Source organism: Miscanthus floridulus, chromosome 7 (assembly GCF_019320115.1).
Source record: "Miscanthus floridulus cultivar M001 chromosome 7, ASM1932011v1, whole genome shotgun sequence".
NCBI lineage: Eukaryota > Viridiplantae > Streptophyta > Magnoliopsida > Poales > Poaceae > Miscanthus > Miscanthus floridulus.
The window spans coordinates 121,156,361-121,182,039 of record NC_089586.1 but is presented as its reverse complement, the minus strand read 5'-3'; the positions used below and the strand labels follow the sequence as shown (position 1 = coordinate 121,182,039).

Sequence of the window (25,679 nt, the reverse complement as noted above, 5' to 3'; positions counted from 1 at the left end):
GCAGTAGAGGAGGAGGGAGTAGAGGAGTAGGCAGTAGAGGAGGAGGGAGTAGAGGAGTAGGCAGTAGAGGAGGAGGGAATAGAGGAGTAGGCAGTAGAGGAGGAGGGAGTAGAGGAGGAGGGAGTAGTAGTAGGCAGTAGTAGTAGTATACTACTAGTAGTATACTACTAGAAAGTAGTAGGCAGTAGTAGTAGTAGTATACTACTAGAAAGTAGGCAGCAAGAGCATAGTAGAGGAGTAGGCAGTAGAGGAGGAGGGGGTAGAGGAGGAGGGAGTAGAGGAGTAGGCAGTAGAGGAGGAGGGAGTAGAGGAGGAGGGAGTAGTAGTAGGCAGTAGTAGTAGTATACTACTAGAAATTGCAGCAGAGTGACCAATTCATCTCAAAATTCTCACAAATTTAGCATGTGATTAATTTAAAGGCAAGGTGCATCATAGGCAGTGGCATATGCTCAGAATTTTGTCACAAATTTCTTTGGCATCATAGGCAGCAAAAAGAATTGAATTCAAATGCTACGGTTCACCAAAACCATCATAGATCAGTAGTATAGCAGCTCAAAATTCACCAAGTGTAGTATATCCTGTACAATTTTCAGCCGTCCATTCCAAAAGGAGTTTACTATATCCTGTACAATTTTGACCAGTTCGAATATAAATGAATTATAGAAGATGTAACTGTAGCTACACATCATATTTTCAGACTTTTCACTCTGTTGAGATGTCCACAGTGGAGACCCATAGTTTACATTACAAATATCTGATAAAAAGGAAAATAAAATAAGCTATGGCAATGCTGTTGAGATTCAAAGCATGTAATTACAGAACCAAGGTACTACTACCAGACAAACTTCTCCAGCAGGGATCATTTGCAAGAAACAAGCAAGCAAAGTAGAATTTAGTTTGCTGGAACGTAGTTCTTACCTCGGCCTGGGCGCAGCAGGTTCCAAGTGAGCAGGTAGCAGCTAGAGCCCGTCTATGCTTCGAGGACGGGGCCCGGCATGTGGACGGTGATCAGGGAGGAGGACGGGGACGGTGACCGGGGAGGAGGACGGGGCCTGGCGTGTGGACGGTGACCGTGGAGGAGCTCGGTGGCCGACGCTAGGGTTCCAGGGATGGGGCCCAGCGCGGAGGAGCTCGGCGGCCGGAGCTAGGGTTCTAGGGAGAGGAGGATGGGGGCGGAGCACGAGCACAGGGGAGGAGGACGGGGGCGGGGGGCGCGTCCGGTGGCCATGGAGGAGCTCGGTGGCCGGCGCTAGGGTTCCAGGGACGGGGCCCAGCGCGGAGGAGCTCGGCGGCCGGATCAAGGGTTCCGGGGAGAGGAGGATAGGGGCGGGGCACGGGCACGGGGGAGGAGGACGAGGGCGGGGGTCACATATATAGCCACTGATTAACCGCGGCGGGCAATATAAGCCGCCCGCCACGGTAAATGTTTACTGCAGCGGGCACCTTATACTGCCCGCCGTGATTAATCTATTAACCGCGGTGGGCGCTGTTACGTGCCCGCCACGGTTAATATTTTTGCATTTAAATCTAAAACTTATTTTTCCATTTTGCATTTGCTGTGTAGTAGTAGTAGTAGAGTAGTGCTGTGTAATAGTAGAGTACATGTGAGTAGTAGAGAGTAGTATTAGTACAATAGATAGTAGCAGTAGGTTGAGTAGTACTAGTAGAGTAGTATTGTATAGTAGTAGTAGTAGATTCAGTAGTACTAGTAGAGTAGTATGGTTCCATGATTTTAATAATAAGTTACAAAACTTGTCTTCAATAGATCGAGCTATATTATTACATATATGTCTCTGGGATACATATATCATTTTGGTGCAGGTGCTTTCACCGTCCTCTTCTCACCGTCAGGGCGGGCCCACGGCATCATCCTGGACTTGTTGAATCGGTTCTCGACGGCCTTGATCTTCTTTGGATGATCGGTAAAAAGCTCGAGCTCTGCGTAGTTGTTGTATTGTTCGGGACTCTGCACCCCATCAGCTCCCACAATCCGCTACTTTCTGGACACAACCACATGCCTTTTTGGGTCCTCTGCATATATATAGTAGGCCACTTGCGCGACATTGGTTGGTAGTACCCACGGGTCATCTTTGTAGCCGATACTTTTGAGGTCCACGGTGGTTAGCCCATAACTATCCACTACAACCGCATTCGGTTTGACCCACTAGCAACGGAAGACGGTTATGCGTAGGTTTTGGCCATAGTCAAGTTCCCATATTTCTTCGACTTACCCATAGTATTGCCTCCTCTGGCCCGTGGACTCTTCTTCGCCCTTGTATCGAACACCGTAGTTCTGTGCCAAGCTCTTCTTGTCCTTGTCTTTCATGTGGAACTAGTAGCCCTAGACGTCATACCCTTGCCACGTGGTGATTTGGCTGGATGGGCCTAACACAAGCCACTTAACGGTCTCCGTATCTTCATTAGGGCATCCTTCAAGGGGTATGTGTTGCTCTTTGAGCCACTATGAAATTGCTCTTGTGATGGTTCTGGACCCATGCCTCCGTGCGCTGTCCGTCATTAGCGGCGCGGATCTGTTCCAGGTGCTTTTCAATGTATTTCTCCATGCTCACTAACTGATGAAGGATGTTGTAATGAACTTCTTACACCGTTCGGTTTGCCACATCGGTGCGTACTTTTCGGCCTGTGCACCCCATCCTTGAGGTTTTGCCTTTGTGGTGATGGACAGGTAGCCTAATCACCCTCCCATCTTTTATGTACCTCATACACCAGTTCACGGCCTCCTCCGTTGTGTATGCCTCGATCATAGAGCCCTCCGGGTAAGCGCGGTTATGGACGTATCTGTTGAGGGTGGACATGAACCGCTCATACGTCCACATCTGGTGTAGGTACACAGGGCCTAGTTGATGGATCTGATCGACCATATGCATCATTAGGTGTGGCATAATATCAAAGTAAGATGGTGGAAAGCACGTCTCGAGCTGGCAAAGGGTCTCCGCAATGAACTCCTTCAGGGCAGGCAGCTTAGCCTTATCAATGACCATTTGGGTGATGCGGTTAAAGAAGTATGACATCCATGTGATGACCATCTTCACATACTCTAGATGGATAGCCCTAATCGCAATTGGTAGGAACACCATCAGCATGACATGGTAGTCGTGTGAGTTGTAGCCGGTCATTATGAGGTCTTTCATGGAGACTAGGCTCTCGATGTTGGAAGAGAAACCAGTCGGCACCTTGATACCCCTAAGCAACTTAAGAAAATCCATCCTCTCGTCTTGTGTTAGGTTGCAGGCCACACCTGGGATATCAACTTTACCGTTCTGAGGTGGTCCCGGGTGAAGGTCCAGCCTGATGCCTAGATTGACAAGATCCGTTCGTGACTTGATACCATCCTTTGTCTTGCCCTTGATGTCCAGCAGGACACCGATCATGCTTTCGAAGACATTTTTCTCCAGGTGCATGCAGTCGATGGCATGGGGTGTATTCAGTGTTTTCCAATACGACAGGTACTTGAAGAAAATTGACTTCTTCTTGAAAGGAACGGCGGCGGGGACTTCCTCCGTCTGGTCCCGCTTTCGCTTCCTTGTCTGCTTGGGCCCCTCTTCAGGCGGCTTCTTCTTTCCAAACTCCACCTGATCCATGTCCTTGACCATCTCATACACCTTTGTCCCCCAACTAGTCTGCGTCGGTTGATCACGCTGCGGCTCGTCCTGATTGTCAAAGTATTTGTTCATAATACTTCTTCTATACCTGTGATTTTTGCCGAGGAACCGTCTGTGCCTCGTGTACACCATCTTATTGGATCCCTTAAGGTAAGTGTAGCAGGTCCCGTCGATGTAAATTACGCAGCCGGTCTTCCCTTTGATCTGCCCCGACAGTGAGAAGAGACCGGGGTAATCGGTGATGGTGACAAAGATGATTGCTTTTAGTGTGAACTTCTCCTTGCGGGATGCATCCACCATCTGGACCCCAACATCAAATTGTATCTTCATTTCCTCCATGAACGGCTCTAGGAACACATCTATATCGTTGCCGGGCTGCTTCGGTCTGGAGATAAGCATGGTCAGCATAAGGTACCTACGCTTCTGACATAGATGGGGAGGTAGGTTGTACATGGTGAGCACGACGGGCCAAGTGCTGTGCGAGCTGCTAAGCTCACCGAACGAGTTCATCCCGTCGGTACTCAGCGCGAACCTAACATGCCTGGGCTCCTTGCCAAACTCTAGGTAGGCCTCGTCGAAATCCTTCCACTGCTTGCCATCGGATAGGTGCCGTAGCTTGCCATCGTCTTTTAGGCGGTCAGCTGATGCATGCCAGGACATGAGCTTGGCACCGTCCGGGTTCCCAAATATTGCACGTAGGCGATCGGTCACGGGCAGGTACCACTCCGACAGTGCTGGATTTTTCCTATGCATGTAACCCTCTTCTTCATCGTCCTGCTGAGCCGAGATCTGTTTAGCCGCACTGCTCTTCTTTGCCCCCTTCTTGTTCTTCTTCCGAGCACCCCGCAAGCCTCCCTCGTCTTCTGAATCCACGCGACAACCAGCATTTTTCTTGTACCAACTAAAGCTACAGTGCGGACAACTCATCAAATTCTCATACTCATTGCCCCGATACAGGATGCAGTGGTTAGGGCATGCATCAAACTTTCTAAGCTTCATCGCCACTGGCCGGATCAGCTTCTTAGCCCGATAAGTATTGGCGGGCACCTTGTTAGCCGTTGGGTACGTGGTGGCAAGGTAGCTTAATAACTCATTGAAGCTAGTGTTAGACCAACCATGATGAGCCTTCAACATCAACATATGGAGGTTAAAACGGAGCGCCGTGCACTCCTTCGGACAATCGCCGCTGTCCTTATAGAGAGGATCAACTGCCGCCTGCTTCAACTCTCTGAAATTCTCCAACCACTTTGGGCAACCCAACACAACATCATCTTCATCGAAGTGTTTGACTAGATCTTCAACAAGCTGCACATCCTCGGGTTGGCTCACAGTATCCTGACCATCCCCACCGTCGCCGGCTTCGTCGGCCATGTCTTGCATTAGATCATGCACCGTGATGTAATCACGACAACTGTTGTCACTATCGGCTGGCGCAGCTGCTGCTGAAGATGATGAGGAGCCGGGTGCTCCTAAAGGATCTTTATTCACCGGTGGTACTATCGTCGTCGACATCGAAGAGCTCACTCCAAATGCACCGCCACTCGCACCAACTCTTTCGCCATGAAATGTCCAGACTATGTAGCCCTCGATGAAACCATACATGATCAAATGAGTTTGCACCTTGCTGTCTCGGTGGGCTTTTAGGTTCTTGCAATGAGAACATGGACATATGGTTGTCATCTGCTTCAGTCTCTCACAGTGAGATTTACCAGCAGCAATAAACTTCCTTAATTCAAAGAGGTACCGCGGATCATTCACTCTATCGATCCGGTACATCCATTCCGACCTATCCATCATACCTGCGAACATTATCCATCACAATCAACATTAAATAAAGAAGAATTAGGAGAAATTGATGATTTTTACGTCCAAAATCATGAAAAAGAGAGGAAATGTCGATGTGAAAGATGAAGCATGCATCTATGATGAATCTAAAGTTAAAGAAATACATGACATCATTTTTTCCATTAAAATTGATCTAGATCTAGATCTAGATCTAGAGAGAACTCTAGGTGATGGAAATGGAGAGAGAGGATGGAAGGAGAGAGGGAGAGCCTTTATGAACCTCTTATGATGTCCTCCTCCCTCAAATCCAAGCCCTTCAACTCAAATCAAAAGTTTCCTCAAATTTTAGGGCAAAGCCTCCCCCCATGAGTTTGAGAGAGGAAGACCCATGGAGAAGATGAAGGGGTGTGCTGTGTATTTGTACAGGCTTTACCGCGACGGGCAAGATAAAGCGCCCACCTTAGTAAATCAACTCTTTACCGCGGCGAGCAGTTTAAAGAGCCCACCACGGTAAATTGTATTAACCGCGGCGGGCGATTCATACCACCCGCCGTGGTAAATAATGATTTCCTACGGCGGGCAAGTAAGGTGGCCCACCACGGTAAACCCTTTTCCCGCAGTGGGCGCCTCGGTGGCCGGCCTCGCTAGCCGGCCACCGGTTAACCATGGCGGGCAAAGCTCGCCACGGAGCCCATTTTGGCCACGCTGCGCAAATTGATTCCTGTAGTAGTGTATGGTGCTGACCTCGCAGAGTGTCGGTGTTTGATGACCGACAACTTGTCACGGGAGTACCAGGATGATGTTTAAATGTTTCGGCATACGCAGAACTCGACAGTAAACGCAAAGAGATAAACGATTTATACTAGTTCGGGCCCTCTTGTTGAGTAACAGCCTTTACGTCCAGTCGGCGTGTATCTTTTTGCGTTGGATTGATTGTATGATTGTTAGGGTTATAAGGGGGTGCAACGTACCTCTCTTTATATAGGGGAGAGGGTAAGGGCGCGTATGTAGTCCTAGTAGGTTACAAGAGAAAAGTTCTAGTCCTATTACAGAATCTACCTTCCATAGTAAGCCGACTAAGTCGATCTAGAATAGCTTGAAGTCTACACCACCTTGTCTCGCATCCTTCAACAGATCGTGGGCCATCATAGGGCCCATCTAAGTAGTACCCTCATGGGGAACCCCTAGGACCCTAGTCCATCAAGCCCCCGAGCGTCATGGTTGAACTCGAAAGCCTTCTTGTTCATCCTAATCTTGCCGAGTAGAAACAAGCGTAGTCCAAGTGCTTTCGTGAGTGAAGCCATGAGGTGCTCTGTAAAGCCTCCGGGTGACATGCATTTTTCAGAAAAGTGAACTCATTGAGTGTAGCCCCCGAGCCTCTTGCTGTTTACAAAACAAAGAGTTAGGGGGTCTAAAAGAAAAAACATCCATAGAGGATATGTACCCTGTAGCCCCTGAGCCTGTGTTCGAGTACTCGTACTCGAGATAAGGATCTGAAAAGAATATACTCGAGGATGAGAGTGTCAGCGAAAATTATTGCCATGTCTACTTGTACAGAAGCAGGTAAGACATGTCAAAGTCACATGCAAAGCTTTAGTACAGTTGGTCTAAAGATGCTTAGGATATTCATGGGAATATATCATCAAAGGTGCCACCGGATGTACCGTGACTTCACATGTGCTGGGAAAAGGCTGTCTATACACTGAAAAGGTTGTACTAGGATGCACTGTACCCTTGTAGTGTAGCACGTCAACCTGTGTAGGAGTCAGGAGCTTGTCCGTGTATTCCGCGTGAACCTGGTCCATAGACATCACCGAGACGCCTATAAAAACCCTTCTGGCGAGCACTTGAACCTCAGTTGTAGAAGAAGCAAAGTGGCTCAGAGTTTGAAGCTTTCAAATATGGTGGTGAGCAAAGTAGACCAGCTCCTGAGAGTACTCGGTTGGTATAACCAAGAGCTATAGTGACTAGAAGAATTCTTGTGAGAGGGTTTAGAGGTAGGCTAAACCCGTAGTTGTGCACAGTAGAGTAGCCTAGAGCTACAACTAGAGGAAGTCTTGTGATGACTAGTAGGAAGGCACATCCAGCAGTCCCATATCAGTTCTTCTAGGGTGCCTGTCGATGTCTATCTATGAAGGGTCGTACCTGGACCCGAATGTATACAGATGGCATCGGCTAGGTGGCAAGATGTGTGAGTAGCTCATCCTTTATACCAGCCAGGAGGCTTCCTCTTGTAGTAGCTATGTTCCCAAGGATAGCCGGCCAACAAATGTTCGTAGCTAGATAGTCTACCTAAGGTTCTAGGCTAAGGCACACTGCACTTCTGTTATCTACCCACATGCATTACTCTTCTTCACTTGGATCTAGGTGCATCGGGTACGAAAGTACCTACTGAGAAGCACTTAGAGTATGAGTACTCTATTTTATTCGAGTAGGTGTTGTCTTTGTTATTGACTGAAAAAATCTTGTATCCAATACATGTACCTCTCTAAATAAATAGTCGCTCATTATTCTGAGTGGTCTTGAATCTTGTAAAGTGTGCAACTTTATATCCATTGAACTGTTGTTGAATAAAAAATCTTCATCCGAGTACTACGCTGTTTATTACATACGGTCAAGCGATTGTCCGAATACTACATCAACCATCTAGGTACTTCACAATGTGGCCATGTAGATAATGGTCGTAGCATGGTAGGTACCCGGAAGGAGTGAATCCAAGGGATAAGTCTGAACACATTGTGATGCGTTAGAAATCCTGAAAAGGCATGCAACCGTCATATCAACCGCGCAGCCGCACTAAAATGGAAGGGAAATCGAAATGCCACGCCCATTGGCATGACTATCGGGCCACAACATGGTGAAAACCCTATAAAAAGGGAACCGTTCTTGTGCATCATCTTCCTCTGCTCCATTTGCTTTCTGCCTAAGCCTCTGAGCCACTGTGAGCGCTGCCAATCTCGTATCTTGAAACCCTAGATCTATAAAGGCTCTACTTGATGGGTAAGGGTAAGAACTCAAGCGCCGCCACCAAGAAAGTTGCCAAGACGAGGGCGTTGGATGTGCCAGAGATGACCATCGCTGCTCAGATCTAGCCAGTGTCGGTCACAAAGCCGAAGCATTTCTTAAAGCTCCATGAACTGGGCTATCTACCAGAGCAGAAACTTGGGGAATGAAAGGCGCCTGGAGAGCACCGTATTCCCAACCATGAGCCATGTGAGATTGTTCTCTTTGTGCCGTTCATCTAGCATGGGTTAGGGTTGCCTGCTTGTCCCTTTTTGCACGGGTTTTTGCATTATTATGGCATAACCCTGAATCATCTAAACCCTAACTCCATCCTACATCTTTCAATTTTTGTTCATCTCTGTGAAACTTTCCTTGGCATCCCTCCGTCTATCACTCTTTTTCACTACTTTTCAAACTGAAACCACACCCGAATGCCACAAATCAAAGTGTTTTGGGGATTGCTATTATTCAATTCCACGTGGGGAGGAAGAACGAGTATGTCCACTATACCCTGGTGGATTCTATAAAGAACTAGAGGGCCGAGTGGTTTTATGTGGGGAACATGTGGCCCCCCTAGATGTGCATAGCAACACCGCACTAGTACCCAACAACCGCTATGATAAAGAGACGCTGAGTGCGACAGAACTTGAAGGTATTTGTCCTTTCTTCAAGCAAATCCGAGCCATGAAGGACCAAGGCCTTAGTGGAGTTGGAGTGGTTGCCAGCTTCAGGAGCCGAGTGCAGCCTCTGTAGGAGAGGATAAACTAGGTTCGAGTATACTGGGCTAGAGGACCCTGCCCGAGTAACCACTGATGAACTAATAGAGGATGAAGTTCTAGAGAGAATTCAAAACATGCTTGTGTCGGTACAGGTGATACCATACTAGTACCCAAAGCGTTATCATCAGAATACACCAGCCGCTATAAGTATATTGACATTATGATATGTAAATATCTTAATACTATGAAAGACTAACTCTTGTGTGTTGATGCAAGAGTTGGGGTGAAATTTCAATGATTTGCCTACCTGTCCTTTGCGTCCCAACTCTAGAGGAGTTGGCGAAAGTGGAGCGGCGTCTGGCACAGCAGAAGGAGGGAGCGCCGCCTCCACCGTCCACCGGAGAAGCCAGGGGCAAACTTGAAGGGTGCCCAGATGTCCTCATAGTCTAGGCAAACCCAAGTGCTTGGTAGGGAGCCGCTGGTGGGAAACAGTCGTTGGAGGCCGATGTTGCCGCCGGGAGTGAGGCAGTGCCCAAGAGGCCCCGTCTAGCCTGCACATTGAGACCAGGTAAAATATGTTCAAACTATCTCCATGTAGTCTAAATTTTACCTAGTATTAAATCCAATTCTTGAACAGCTACTGCACATGACGCTATGGAGGAATAGCCAGAAGAGGAGGAAGACACCTCGTTTTCTGTTAGACAGTAAGTATTCTTTCCGAGTAAAATTCTATTACTGAATTCTAACATAGGTATACTTGGTGACATTTATTTGCTTTTGGTAGGATGCTGCCACTAGACCTATTGAGCACCCGAGTGCCAACTCTGGGTGATGGGATTACACTTGGACACGGTGCTAGCACTACGAGTCATTAGAAGGACTCAATGCTATCAGCATCAGTATCAAGCCTGGAGCTAGGTTGATCATCTAGTGGTATATCACTAGGAAAGTCCACCCTAAAGAAGAAATCTAGTGCCAAGTAAGTGTTGAAGTTTCCTCTATATGTTACTTCATTCCTAGGACATCACTTGACTGCTACTCATATTAGGGTAAAAAAGGCACCGAGTACCCGGACATAGAGTGAAGAGACCCGGGTTGAAGAGAACTCGTGTACTGATGGTGACCGGGTGGAAAAAGGCTAGGCAAGCAGGCTTATGTCCCCACCTAGGTCCACTAAGACACCATGGGTGTAGGGTCCAACGTCCGCTAATGGTGAAGCAGAGCAACCTGCATAGCCGGGTACTGTAGAGGGTGTGGAGGTGCCACAGCCATGGGTAGCGGTGCCTATTCATGATGAAGCGCACTAGCCGCTGGGGCTAGAGCCTATGGAGTCTACTACTGATGAAGATGTGCAGAGCACGAGGGCTGACCTAAGCACCGCTGCACCAGGTGCTCCTTTCCCATATCTGCCGACGATAAGTGCCCAACAAGCGAAGGAGGATGGTGTCATCCTAGTTACCGGACCAGGTACCTAGCTCTAGGCATATAGTCTGGAGTTTGCCGGGTTGATGAGGTCTTGGTCTAGGCTGCTGAACCATGCTTCTGTCTTTGATGCCTAGTTGAGGGTAAGTCTTGTACTTTGTTGCTTCTTATGTGTTTATATTTTTCAGGTTCTCATCTCTAGAACAGTCAGATACCCAGGAAGCAGAGCTAAAAGCCTCTGTCAAGGTGCAGGAAGCCCAGGCGGAGCTCACCAAGTTAAAGGAGGAGCAGGCCAAGAAGGAAGTTGAGTGGATGTTAGTGCAAAAACAACATGAAGAGACTCTCTGCATCCTTTGAGCTCAAATTGGTGAGGCTGAGTGCCAAAAAGCAGCCACTGAATCTAGAAAGAATAACGCCTTTGATTCTTTCCTGAAGATGACAGAGAAGGCCAAGCTCTTTGATACTAAACTGAAAGGTAAGAGGACTGTATGACTTTTCTACAGTTCCTGACATGTCGTAGTTGGTGATCATGATAATGATCCTGTATGGTCCCCTTTGTAGAAGAGCAGATCAGGACCCAACGGTTGGAAGGTGACGTGAAGGAGCTAAATGAAGCCCTAAGAACCAAGCATAATCAAACCAAAGAGGTAACTGAGCGAGCGAGTGAAGAACTCACTCGGGCTAAGCTGATAAAGCGAGGAGCTAATCATGATCTAATGCAGGCTCTAAAATCGGTGACCGACATAAAGGCCCAGCTAGAGAGGGCACAGTCAGAGCAGAACATGCTTTGGAAAGCTATGAAGCCACTTGCCCTCCTCTTCCATCGGCCAGAAGATGGTGAAAAAGGTGGGTGGATATAGTGAAAGACATCCCCAACCTCTTCGAGAGCTATGTACGTGGAGCCACCAAGGTCTATGTCTAGAATGTACTTGGTACACTTCGAGTGCTATACCCGGCTGTGGATCTCCATCAGGTTGCCACAGACTATGATGACGAAGGCCATCTTGCTGTCGTGGAAAGAGCTAAGGAGGAACTCGATGGACTTGCAACCATGATAATAGATGAGTTAGACCTTAGGATGGAGAAGCCTAAAGAATAGGCTGTGTAAGTTTGAAAAAACTTGTTAAGCATGTGTGCCGGGTAGGCACGTTGTAAGAAATAATGTTCTTTTGCTTGCATAGGATGTTAGTTGAATGAAAAACTTAGAATGTTTGTAATGCGTCTTGTTGGGGTACTTAAACGCCAAAGATGGTTTATTTCGACTAACTTGTCCAAGCAAAGTTAGCATCTTTTAGGCTTGGTAATCTTTTGAGTAAGATTGTAGTCTGCTTAGGCTATAAGTTTGTCTTGTGAAGTCCTTTAGAAAGGTGCATAAGACTAAGTAGCCAAGTAAAAAGTGATCAACGTAATCGCTATGATTAGAATCATGTTAGACCCTTTGTCGATGTTAAGTGCTCCAAGTCACTTATTCAAGGAACCCTTATAACGGTTGTTTGCTGTTTGGAGCCCATCCCGTAGCCAATGAATCAGGTTACTTGCTTCTAGGAATCACCCTATCCAGGACAACATGCAATAGTTAATCTAAATGTTGGTAATTGGCTCTCGGCCAAGAAGGTGTAAGCCATCCGAGTAGGAGGCGTATCTCATATAATATAGCCTAGTACTCGGTATACAGAATAAGATCTGTGTGTCGAGTAATTTTATCATATTGAGATATGTTTAGCCGCGCAATTAGTCAGGTGTATATCTCATACATGATGTAACAAACGCTGCAACAAAGAGAGACAACTATAATAGTTATGTATCTTGCACAAAAGAAAAAGATAGATTCATCTAGCGAAGAACATTGACTGTGTATTAATAACAAAAAATCTTAAGTACAGAAGCTAGGGCACTGAATTTTCTTAGACAAGAAAACTTCTTAAAAATATTAAGCGTAAAATCTCCGTAGTTGATCAATGTTCCAGGAGTTAGGCACGGGATCGCCGTCCTCTATGATTAACTCAAAAGAGCCTGGCCGAGTAACTTTAGAGACGATAAAGGGGCCTTCCCAGGGGCTTAGTAGCTTGTGTCATAGTGACATCATAGGCCTTACATGTACCTGGCAGACTAGAAGAGTGTGTTAAGCTTGATTTCTTCCACACTATCAATTTCTAGCCGCCGAGTTTCGTCTGCTTCGCCTTCATTGTACTGTTCAACCCTGGGAGAGTTCCATATCAAATCCACTGGCAAGATGGCTTATGAGCCATAAACCAAAAAAAGGGAGAGTACCATGTTGATCTACTTTGCTAAGTGCGCAGTCCTCAAACTACCTTGGATAACTCATATATCCACTTGTCGTCGTTGTCTTTAAGCTTGTCTAATTGCCTGGGCTTTAGCCCGTTAGCCTGCTCTACTTGGCCATTCACTTGGGGATGAGCTACAGAAGCATAGTGGATGCTGATGCCGCAATCTTAAGCCCAACTTCTGAACTCGATAGCTGTAAAGGGTGAGCCAAGGTCTGTAATGATCTGATTGGGCATACCGAAACGGTACATAATGTCTTGCATGAACTTGACTGTCTTTGTAGCGTTAAACTTGACGAATGGCTTGTGCTCTATCCACTTAGTGAACTTGTCAATAGCCATGTAGATGTACTCAAAACCACCCGGTGCTCATTTGAGAGGTCCAACCATGTCAAGCCCCTAGCACAAAAAGGCCATGATGGAGGGATGCAGATAGGATTGTGGGCTGGGACATGTGCTTGCTTGGCGAAGAATTGATAGCCCTTGCAGTGTTGCACTAACTCTTCTATATCTTTTAGTGATGTAGACCAATATTACCCAGATCTAAAAGCTTTGCTAACTATGGTCCTAGAGGTTGCGTGGTTGCCACAACACCCGGAGTGAATTTCCTCCAAAATTTTATGCCCTTCCTTAGGTGTAATGCATTTTGAGGAGAACACCAGATGATGCGCCCCATCGATAGAGCCTGTCTCCAACTAAGACATAATTCTTGCTTCTGCGCGTGATCTGCTCTGCTTCTACCTTGTCATCGGGCAACTTATGGTCTTGGATGTAATCAATAAATATTTGCATCTATGCCGGGTTGACCACTAGTACCTAGACATCATGAGTCAGAGTATCGATGGATGTGGAGGTTTCTTGTTTGATTGAAGGGACTTAGAGTTCTTGAACAAACACATTAGGGGGTACCTAGGCTCTATCTAATCCCAATTTGGCCAAAACATCAGTCGCAACATTGAGATCTTGCATAACATGGAGGATTTCTAGACCATGGAAGTGTTTCTCAAGTTTGTGGACTTCTACGCAGTAAGCGTCCATGGTCTCCTTGGTGCAGTCCTAATCCTTGTTGACCTAGTTGATGACCACCAAGGAGTCGCCATAGATGAGTAAACGCTTGATGCTGAGAGAGACTGCTACTCCAAGGCCGTGAAGGAGGGCCTCGTACTCGGCTTCATTGTTGGTAACAGGCCAAAGTATTTGTAGGACATGTTTAAGCTATTTTCCATCTAGAGATATGAAGAGAACACTAGTGCCTGCGCCTCCTAGCTTGAGTGAACCATCGAAATACATCTTCTAATGGTCGAGGATAACTGTCCGAGTAGGCTGCTGGGCTTTGGTCCACTTGGCTATGAAATCAGCCAAGACTTGAGATTTGATGGCCTTGCAGGAGACGAACTCGATGTTCTGAGCTCCAAGTTTGACTGACCACTTGGATATGCGTCCTGTTGCATCCCGATTGCGTAGGACGTCGCCAAGTGGGAAGTCGAATACCACTGTTACCTTATGTTCATCAAAGTAGTGGCGTAGCTTGTGTGAAGTGAACAATAGGGCATAGAGGAGTTTTTGCACATGTGGGCACTTAGCCTTGGATTCTGATAGCACCTCGCTAATATAATAGACATGTCGTTGTACCTTATATACGTGCCCTTCTTTAGCCCACTCTACGACTATTGCTGTGCTGACTACCATAGTAGTAGTTGCAATGTAGAGTAGGAGTGGTTCGTGTCTCTCGGGTGGAGTAAGTATTGGAAAGGTGGACAGGTACTCTTTGAGCTTCCGAAAGGCTTCATCAGCTTTAGTTGTCCGCTCAAACTTGCCTGACTTTTTCAACAACTTGAAGAAAGGTAAACCTTTCTCCCTAAGTTATGAGATGAAACGATTGAGGGCAGCCATGCACCATGTCAGTTTATGAACATATTTGATGCAATGAGGTCGAGTCATCTGAGTGATTGCTTAAATCTGTTTCGTGCTAGCTTTGATACCCCAATGGCTCATGAGGAAATCCAATAGTTGTCTAGAAGGAACTCCAAACACGCACTTTGTTTGGTTAAGCTTCCACTTATACTGACGAAGACTGTCATATGTTTGCTTCAAGTCTATGATCAGAGTAGAAGGATCCTTGGTCTTGACGACGACATCATCCATGTAGGCTTCTACATTGTGACCGATCTGTTCGCTTAGGCATGCCTAGATAGCCCGCAGATAGGTTGCACCAGGGTTTTTTAACCCGAAGGATATGCTTGTGTAATAGTAGGCACCAAACGGAGTGATGAAGAATGTTTTGCTCTGATCTTCTTTACGGAGGGCAATCTAATGGTAACCTGAGTAGCAATCAAGGAAGGATAAAAGAGCTGACTGTTGGTATATTTAACAAACATAGATAAATCCACAAGCGCACGGATACCGCTGTAGCTTTTACCCCGTGGTATTCCAAGTATCATATCCATAGGGAAACGTGTGAGACTAACTACGGTCTAACAAAACTAAGGGTAGCAACAAGGTTAGGATAAATAGAAGTGTAGAGAGGATAACTAAAGTTCTCTAGTTCTGACTTGGGTAAGCTTATGTCTTCTACTATTCAATTAGAGACATTACTAGAGAAAGACACCAGCAGAGGATGCATTCCTTCACAACCGCGTCCAACGTGAGCCTACAGACGGGAGTTGGACTACAAAGGATCAACGAAGCTATATAGTACAGGCTATATAGAAATTATGTCACTCACATGATCTACCACCTTCTGGAATGTAGGGTGCATCCATGATTAACCTAAGTCTAAGCACCACACTTACACTTATGATTAATACTCTACTCCCTCTAGAATAGGAATAAAGCACTCAAAAGAGTCATGATCCTGATGAACAATATAAATAAGATGCTTACTTGAATCAGAAGTTGATTACCAGAGATATCTCAAAGGCAAGCTCAAGTAGAACTTGGATCCGCTAGGGTACAAACCGTAGAGAGAGCACCGATAGGCAGGCACCTCCTCCATACTCTTCCCACACTCTCCATCTCACTATTTCTATTTATAAGACTAGATCCTATGGAGGACTAATCTTTTCTTGATAGCTGTCTCTGATCCTAATGAGGAGAATATGAATTAGGGTTTTAGGATATCTCCAGAGAGGGTGGTAGGGGCTGGTATATATAGACCGGAGCATCCAACATGAGCCCTTGGATCAAACTGACTTAAAGGATGGTGTAGATGCAACCTAGGAGGTGGTAGAGAACCGACATTGCGACGCTGAGGCTGATAGGTGGGCCTAGGGGCCAGGCGGCCTGCATGAGGGGCCTGCCGGCCCCACATGGCAGCCCCTCTGGGTCTACTTCAGTGGAGAGCCTCTTGGAGTCTTCTAGAATCTTCCCACGCTGTTTACGTGATAGAATTCCATAATTTTCTTTGACGAATATGTCCCCCTTGATGGTTTTCTAGATAAACCCTGCTGAAAACATAGATTCACCAAAACTCAAGGAATTTATTAGTTTAAACCCATATACCTTTGTTTGGTGATGGAATTAAGTATATATGCAGGTTATATTGACGGTTTATAATTGATGTTAGTGACCATCAATAAGTTCCCCCAAGCTTAATCTTTGTCAGTCCCTGAGCAAAGCTAAACTCAGCATTGGATTAGGAGTTGCTACAATGCTTTCACGCATCAAAAGTACACATGCGTTCAATAAATAATTCTCCTCTGGATTAGAATAAACTGATCTGACTTTCAAACTTAACCATATTACCTTCGACCATAGGGCTTCTTAACCTTCACTTTGGTCTTAAGCAATTGAAAGACAGAACGATCAAGTTAAGCACTATGTCTCAAGCTCTTTTTTCACCATTGTTCTAGAGTTTTTATAAGTTTTCAAAATAAAACTCAGAGATTCTATTATATGACACTCTCAAGTCTCTCAATATATGTGGTATTTGTGTATCCTTACACAGACAATAAAGATGTTATGCCTTTTCTCTTCCTACTACTAAGGTTATGTGGAGTTTATAGGTAGGGAGAAAGCTAGAGCATACTTGCAATGCATATATTGTAAAGTCAAACAACGAATCCAAAGAGAGTTGAGTCATACAATCAAATCAAGATGTCCATTTGTGTGGATATATGGTGGCTAACCAAAATCTACTATGCTCCTTGAAAACTTATCTCTCCTTTGAAACTTGGAAACATTTTGCTAGAGAGCAGGGGCCATCTTATTCATCTATCTTTCTCTTTTGTTTTTTTAGACGGGCATCTAAGTACCGATTGTTTTAGATATCTCGGACACTTGTCCATTTTTTCTCATCTCTTTTTTTTCTTCTCTTTTTTATGAATAACTTTTGCATAGCCCCATGTCTCTTTTCTACAAAACTTTGAGAGATAGCAACAAGAACTTGAAGCATTTATTTGGTGGACGAAAAACCTATCAAGGATGTTTTTGGTGTTCACTCCCAGTGTAGGAGTAGAACATTTTGGTGGTGAATCTAGATGGAAAGTGTGTATTTGCGCCTACCCCCAATGTAGGAGTAGTACATATTTGGGTGGTGTGTATGTGATTTTGATTTTAAGAACATGACAAACCTCTCATAAGGATCAACAAAGCTTGACAAAACTTAATGCAAAAGCAAGCAGCATATATGTGGAAGTTTTTCTAGCCTAAATAACATGTATGGCTCTAGTAGGAATTCAAGCTTTGTCATACAGAAACTCATTATGTAGTATTTTTGTGTTTTTCAAAAGATAAATTGTGGCAGAACCGCCCGAAATAACACGATTTCGGAGGCACTCGTCTTCCACTAGATACTAAGCATCTTGAAAGTGAGATACATCAGATAGTTCCATCGAGCACACCCCAAGGGAGAGCTCAAAACAATCCATGTTTTACATCTAGAATCTAATAATGAGTACGAGCTTACAATACTTAGTCCATTTCATACAACAAGGGTTCTTAGAAATTATTTATTACAATACCAGAGTTTAGAGTGCGATAATTAAACAGTGGAATAAAAATAAATATCTAGAAAAAACGATACAAGGATCTGTCTGTGCCCACCAGAAGAATCCTCCACATAAGAGTTGCTCCTCAAGCTGCACCTACAATAGGGGTAAAATAAACCCTGAGTACACAATGTACTCGCAAGACTTACCCGACTAGTGGGAATAGTTTCCCGACTCTCAAGGATATGATAGGCAATATTGGTTTGTTGTTTTCTTTTTGTTTGCAGAAAGCATTACTAATAGTTCATCCTTACAGTCAAGTTTTACTAGGAGTCATGATTACTTCATTAGCTAACCATTTTAGGTAAGCACCTGTTCTACTTTCAAGCAAGGGATGAGCAACCAGAACCATTTCACCATCTTTCATCTTTAGTTCTTACTACGGTGCTAGACCATAGCCAAGTCGTACCATCTCACAGAAATGACAATTCATGAACCAATGTATCCTAGCTGGGTACCCTTCACGCTTGCCCCGTTTGTACCCCAGGCACAAACAAGATCAACCCATTCCACTCCTGTCACGTGGTCCATGCCTCTATCCAAACTTGGACTCTAAGCCCCCACACTTGAGACTCGGTCTTAGTATGGTGCTTAGACCTCCACCTTTCCCTACCTCCAATCAGTCGATCAAAAAACAGCCAAACCCCATGACAAGAGCGTAACGAGCCTTCCTGCTCCCATAAGCAAGTATGTGCTCAGGATACTAAGTCTAAGACCTGACTACCATCCACAGCAATGGACGGTCCTTAATCAACATGAATAGGAAAATAATGTAACCAAGCTAAGCCTCGTTGGCCGTGGGACACAATCTGTTACAACCACCAATACCCACACCATATCCCTGCCCTATCTCCATTTTTCCTTTCATCATTTTATTATGAGAGTACTAATAATCCCCTATTATGAGCAACGACAGGTTACTCATGCTACCGATGACCTAAGCATAGCATCTACTCAAACCTGCACTAGTAAGACTCTTAGGACAGGTGTATCTATGCATGTGGTTTCCAAAAAAAATCCCATAATGTAAATGCACAACACATTTATATACGGTGAATTATAAAATAGAGGTTATGCACCGAGGCTTGCCTTGGGTAGGCACGGTGTTAGCTGAGTCAGTCAATGGTAGCTCTGGGACCTCCTCCTGCACGAGAATATCCTCCTCGTACTCCTCAACAATCTCCTCAAAGTCATGATCGCCGATGGTCATGATCTCCGCCAACTCATTCTCTACATGCATGCGATGATGATGCAACACTTAGCATTTAGGCAACAACAACTCCTAAACTAAGAATATGCATACTAAGCTACTAAGCTAGCTCTAATGACTAAGGTACTAAGCTAACTATCATCTTTACCAAGCAAACTGTTGGGTTCAACTAACAAACACATAGTTTTACAAATGAAGGATATATCTTTATTTCTACTAACAATTTAATGTATATTTGAAACAAAGAGCATTTAACTACCCTAATGCTTCGTCTATTCTAAAGCTACAAAAATTACAGTGAGCATATAATAATACAATGAAGCTACCATAAAAAATTTATGACTAAAGCTATCACCAATTTAAAACAAAAATTCCTACAATATTTAACCTAATAATATTAAACACTCACAAATGATTTAATAGCCCCTAGTATCAACATGTATATATATGAACTAAATACACTAACAGATAGAGCACAATTTTAGGAACCTAAGAAAATTTGTTTCATAATTTTTGGACACCTACATGATTTTATATGATTTATCCAAGATCAGCTCAAAAATTAAATTAGAAAACCATTGCTAATTCCTTATGAAAAAGAAAACTAAATCTCCCGCGTGGCCCACACGTGTGGCCCGCGCGAAATAACGTGCGCGTAGCGGCCCGCTGGCGCGGGCCACGAGAGGCTGGCCCGCTGTGGGGGAGTCCCGCACGCGTTGTCGATTTTGCAAAAGAGACCTCGAACTCCTCTGAAAGGGTTGAGATGGCGACTAGAGGGGGGGTGAATAGTCTTTTCTAAAACTTAATCGCGTCGGCTAACCGAAACAAGTGCGGAATTATAACTATCGGTCTAGCCAAGACTACACCCCTCTATCTATATTCACTAGCACCTTTCAAATATACTAATTAAGCAACAAAGGTGCCGAGCTAGCTAGAGCTCTCCTAACCAATTCTAGAAGCAAGGTCACACAAACCTATGCCACTAGTACTTTAAGCGACAAGAGAGCTTCTACACATGCTAGTAAGTAAAAGCACGAAGCCACCTAATGCTCACTAGCAATGCTCAATAACAAGGCAACCAATGCCAAATTAGAGAGCGTAATTACTTAGCTACATAAACTAAGCAATGTGACTAACAAGGTTACACAAACCAAATTAGCCACGTAAGGGAGCTACTTCTTTGCTACACAAGCAAGAAGGTAACTAGTAAGCTACACAAGCTAACTAATTACAAAAGCAACAACACAAGCTCAATGTATATGAAAGTAATCGCAAGCTTGTATAACGGGGATGCAAACCAACGAGAAGAACAAGGTTGACACGATGATTTTTCTCCCGAGGTTCATGTGTTTGCCAACACGCTAGTCCCCATTGTGTCGACGGCTCACTTGGTGATTCGGCGGCTAATTGGCATCACCCACCAAGCCCGCACGTTGAGCGCCACAATAACCTACCTCGGAAGTGAGGGTAGCTCAATGACATGCTTTACTAAAGTTGCTCTTCGCGGCTCCCGCGGGGCGAGCACAATGCCCCTCACAAAGCACTTCTCCAGAGCGCCGCACAAGCTTCTTGCGGGCTTCGACGGAGACCACCACCAAGCCATCTAGGAGGTGGCAACCTCTAAGAGTAACAAGCACCACTGGCTTGCAACTCGATCACCTAGTGCCACTCGATGCAACCTCATGATGCAATCGCACTAGAATCGCTCACTCACACAAACGGATGATCACTATCAAGTATGTGTGAGATGGAGGGATCCTAAGCACTCTCAAGCATGGACACAAAGTCCCCCAAGGTGATCAGCACCAGCCATGGCCGAAGGTCACTTCTATTTATAGCCCCAAGGGCTAAACTAGCCGTTACCCCTTCACTGGGCAAAAATCGGGCCGACCGGACGCTCCGGTCGTGTTGATCGGACGCTGGACCTCAGCATCCGGTCGCCCGATGACAGCCACGTGTCACCTGCGTTCAATGGCATTCTTCCGATCTCAACGGTCATCTTTTGATCGGACGTAGCAGCTTCAACTGACCGGACGCTGGACACTCAGCGTCTGGTCATTTACAGTAAGGTACCGACCCCGACCGGACGTGTCCGGTCGTACGTGATCGGACGCAGCCCCAGCGTCCGGTCACTCTCCAGTGACACTACTTCATCCGACAACAGGACCGGACACTGCCTCTAGCGTCTGGTCACTTTCAGAGCCAGTGTCCGGTCGACTGATCGACGCTGCACGCTGACTGCCACCACTGACCAGACACTGAGCCTCAGCGTCCGATCACTGCGTGACCAGAGTCCGGTCCACTCTGTGGGACCTTTCTCATCTCCGTTTCTTCACCGAGTTGATCCACATCAACTCCAACTTCATCTCCTTTGTAAATGTGCCAACACCACCAAGTGTACACCACCATGTGTATGTGGGTTAGCTTTTCACAATCATTTCCCAAAGGGTTAGCCACTCAACTTGTCACGCCACTCAATCCTAGCGACGATGCAAAGTTAGATCACTCGAGTGGCACATAGATAACCGATATGCAAACAAGTTTGCCCCTCTTGATAGTACGGCCATCTATCCTAAACCCAGTCATAAACTTCTCTACACTCCTATGACCGGTGAAATGAAATGCCCTAGGTTATACCTTTGCCTTGCGCATTCCATTCCATCTCCTCCAATGTTGATGCAACACATGCACCAACAAGATCAACAATGATATGATCCACTTCATATCATCACGTGATCATATTGGTTCATCGATCTTGACATTACTTGCTTTTCACCGTTGCCTTCGTTCATCGGCGCCAAGTCTTGCTCAAGCTTCACCGCCACGCGGTCCATCGCTCCAAAGCCTCTGACTTGCCCTTCATGCTTGCAACCGGTCCATCAAGCCAAGTCTTGTCTTGATCTTCTCCACCTTAGATCACATGACTCAATGTCATGTCTCATGTGCAATGAGCTCCTTCATCATCACATGTGTGAGCTTTGCAACATCTCTAAGCCATTTTCACCTTCATGGCATATGTTGCTCACACACATGTACCTATGGACTAATCACCTGTGTATCTCACACAAACATAATTAGTCCACCTAGGTTGTCACGCAATTACCAAAACCACACAAGGACCTTTCATCCTCCCAATTTACAACTAAGTACTAATACTATTTTCTCCTCTCTCAGACCTTCTCACTTAACCCCCTGCCTTTTCCCTAATTCACCCGTGGGCACCCTAGCGACTCAGCGCACGACGGCGCAACGGGCGATGACACGACGCGGCCATACCGGCCCCCAGATGCTCGTGCTGACCCGTTAGACGAGCTGACCTTCAACTACGGTCCAACCACCTATACCAAGCGGCAACATGGGGCAGCGGGACGTGCTAGAGCGAGCTGCAGCGATGCGGTTGTCCGTGGTGGCGGTGCAGCTTCCCTAGTGATCCAGAGCACCTAAGAACCTAACTGGCTAGCGAGGGAGCATCAGTAGACTACTGTGGACCTAGCCCAGGTGATGGTTGGGGTGAAGGATGGCGGAGGAGGTGTGGCCACATGCGGCTAAGCCGTATGGCGGCCCACCGCGGTGGCGCGATTGCGTCAACGGCGACGGGAAGGCGGTAGCGATTTCACTACCGTGCGTAAGGTGGAGAGGGAGGCAAGGCAAAACTAGTGGTGCAATGAATTGGCTTGGGAGGGATGGTAGGAGGGCTGCCCTCATCCATGGCCGGACGCAGCCTTATCAGCACGACGGCGAGAAAAATGTCAAATTGGAGCTCGACCGGGCACCATTCAAGGCGGGGTGGGTTGGGCGGCAAGAGGACTTGATGGCAGAGACACAGTCGTGTGTAATTGAAAGGAGATGACCACTCACTAGTCAATTGCGTGGGGCATGACTCCGTCGGTGGCAGCAGAGAGAGAGAGATGGGCCGGTAGGTGGCATAGCACGGCCTTGCCTTGGCGGGACATGCTCAGCGCGACCGGGAAGGCATGTGCATAGACCCAAAGGACAAGCATGCGCGTCCCAGACCAGCCATGGCCCGCGCTGAGCAGCGCCATAAATGGCTAGGCGACAGCGAGCATGGCCACGTGCGCGCGGTAGTGGTGGCCTTGAATAGGGCCAGCAGCGGCGCAGAGGTGTAGCGAGAAGCACGAACGTGATGGTGAGTCGATGGCACCGGCAGTGACTACGTCGTGGCATAGGGTGGGTCGACAGTGCGGCAGCACGGCGGGACAACCAGCAGCGCCTCACGGCCACGCAAGCAGCAGCTGCGGCTCCACGCGGTAGAGGCCAGTGTTGACCAAGCTAGAGGCAGCCACGACCGGCCACGTGCAGCAGCGCGCGCACACGCGAATGACCAGCGCGGCAATGGCGTGCGCCCAAGCATGGTGACCGCGTCCACCCGGCCAACCCAAGAACATGTCATGCATGCATTTTAAAGCATTTATAACAACTAAACGGTTGCGTCTAGACCTAAACCATCTTCACCATGCTCAATGATGTTGACTAGGCCCGATCTTCCGAAAGGTATGATAGTGTCGATTGGTGGAGACTCAACGTTCATGATCTAGGCTTCGAACCAAGACTGATTCGGACCCCCGCAACTGTTACACCACCGCTCCATTGGTTATCAACCACGCGAACACAATTGACCTCGCCGAGAAGGCTTTCTTGCAAGTGAATTGAGAACACAAGCAAGAACAAGATAAACGCAATCTAAAATTGCCAATAAATATGAGGCTTATGATAATGAGAAAGAGTTCAAGTCTTTATTCGAAAGGACTAATCGCCACAGGCGAACAAGATCAAGAACTAGGGCCCTGGTTAACAGCAAGCGGCCTTGGCAGCGATAGTTGCAGCAAAACGACGTCTGTTTCATGAGGAAATCAAGAACTAAACAAAACCCAAACCCTAAGGAGAGCGACAGCTGGTATTTATAGAGTCTTGGGCATCACCCCCCTGGACGCGCCCCCTAATGGGCCCAAACACGATACATAGTCCAACAGACCAAAAGACGGTGTTGCAACACCCCGATAGATTCTTGACGCTGACTTGTTTTGATGATTTCTGTTGATTCCGAAGGCCTTTTGACTTGAACCCACTTGGATTGGCTTCCTTATCAAATTAGCTTTCCAACCATATGTGGATCGTTGAAAACAGACTCCGGATGCGTCTTGGGTGACCAGTTTAAGGCAGACTGGTCCTGGAAGCCGAGGCAGACTCGAACTTGAGTTGCTTTGGGCCTCCACCTCGGGGACTCGAACCGAATTAGCCTCGGGCCTCCTTCTTGACTTGGACACCCTTACTGGCCTCCTACCCCTCCATACCATGCACCAAACATGGTCATATGCATGGGTGTCATGTCCTCATCATCCTTCCCTTCTTGACGAAAAGCCATCCTCGACGTCGATTGTGCTTGAAACTGATCCTGCACAACATAAAGGAGAACGGGGTTGCGAAAACAAAGGGAACTAAAATAATTGTGAGAAGGAACATGACCATGTTTCCAAGTTTGTAGCATGTCATCTCGCATAAAAATTTCCACAAACATGTAGACTCCATGATCCGAATGCACACGATGTATGTCAACACTATCCTACAAAAGATTAGAACTAACCAAAGACAATGCAGGAATAGATGATCTAGCAGATATAGGTAGCAACCAACAAAAGGATAATTCATGTTACTACGAATGTATACTCAATGTATCAAATATTGTCTCTTGTTGTTATATTTGCCAATAACATGATATGTATGTTTAGAAAACCAAGGCAAATCAACATATTTAAATAGGCTCTCCTCCAAACAATCTAGGTTACACAAAACATCAAATTCAATGTAACCCAAATTATTTAAAGAAGACAACAATTTTGGCTCATCAACTTCACTAGCATTATGAATAACAAGTCTATTTTCAGCACAAGTGCTCGATTTCAGCACATCTTGTGACAAAGGTAAATCAAGCGAAGGCACCACTAAAATTTGCTCTATCATAACATGATTGGTGAAAAAATTCAGCATATCAAGAGAACTCTCACCTTCCATGAGTTTAGCATCATGGGCTTTACCTTTGCTCTCTTGTTCAGCAGGAGTAATAGTTGATGGTTCTGAATTGTCACATAAGACTGTGAGCATCTCATTTTCTATCATGTCATCCTCGCTCTTTTGTACATTATCCTGCAAATGGTTAGGCATAGTAGGAGGAATAACAAGAGATTGATCTAGTTGATGCACCTCATCATTTGAATTAATTACAAGAGATGAATTAACAAAATTTTCTCTCATAAGATCTTTCATATCATTCCAAGTTTGAGGTTTATCAGAAGGATCTAAAGTCTCCCACCAAGATAAAGCAGAATGTCGCAAAACACTAGATGCATTTTTTACCTTCTTCCTTGGACACATAAAGCGAGTAGCAAATATGTTATCTATGGCAATTTCCTACTCCATGTACTCATCAGCACCTATACCATCATAAGTCGGTGGATATAAACAACCTATCATTATTAGAATCAAACAAGAAAACACACAAGTATGTATTTTCCTATGAACTTCTATAGGATGTGGTCAAGGAGTAAAGTCACACACTCTCAAGTGTCTTACCACGGTCTTACAAGTGTTCTTACCAAAGCAACAGGCGGTGCAATCGGTCGGTGACT

General features: G+C 45.9%; 1 pseudogene; it reads right to left on the bottom strand.

Moving 5' to 3' along the window:
• Positions 1 to 3,273: 3,273 nt before the first annotated feature.
• On the bottom strand, positions 3,274 to 5,399 carry LOC136466154 (uncharacterized; annotated as a pseudogene).
• Between the last annotated feature and the right edge of the window lie 20,280 nt (positions 5,400 to 25,679).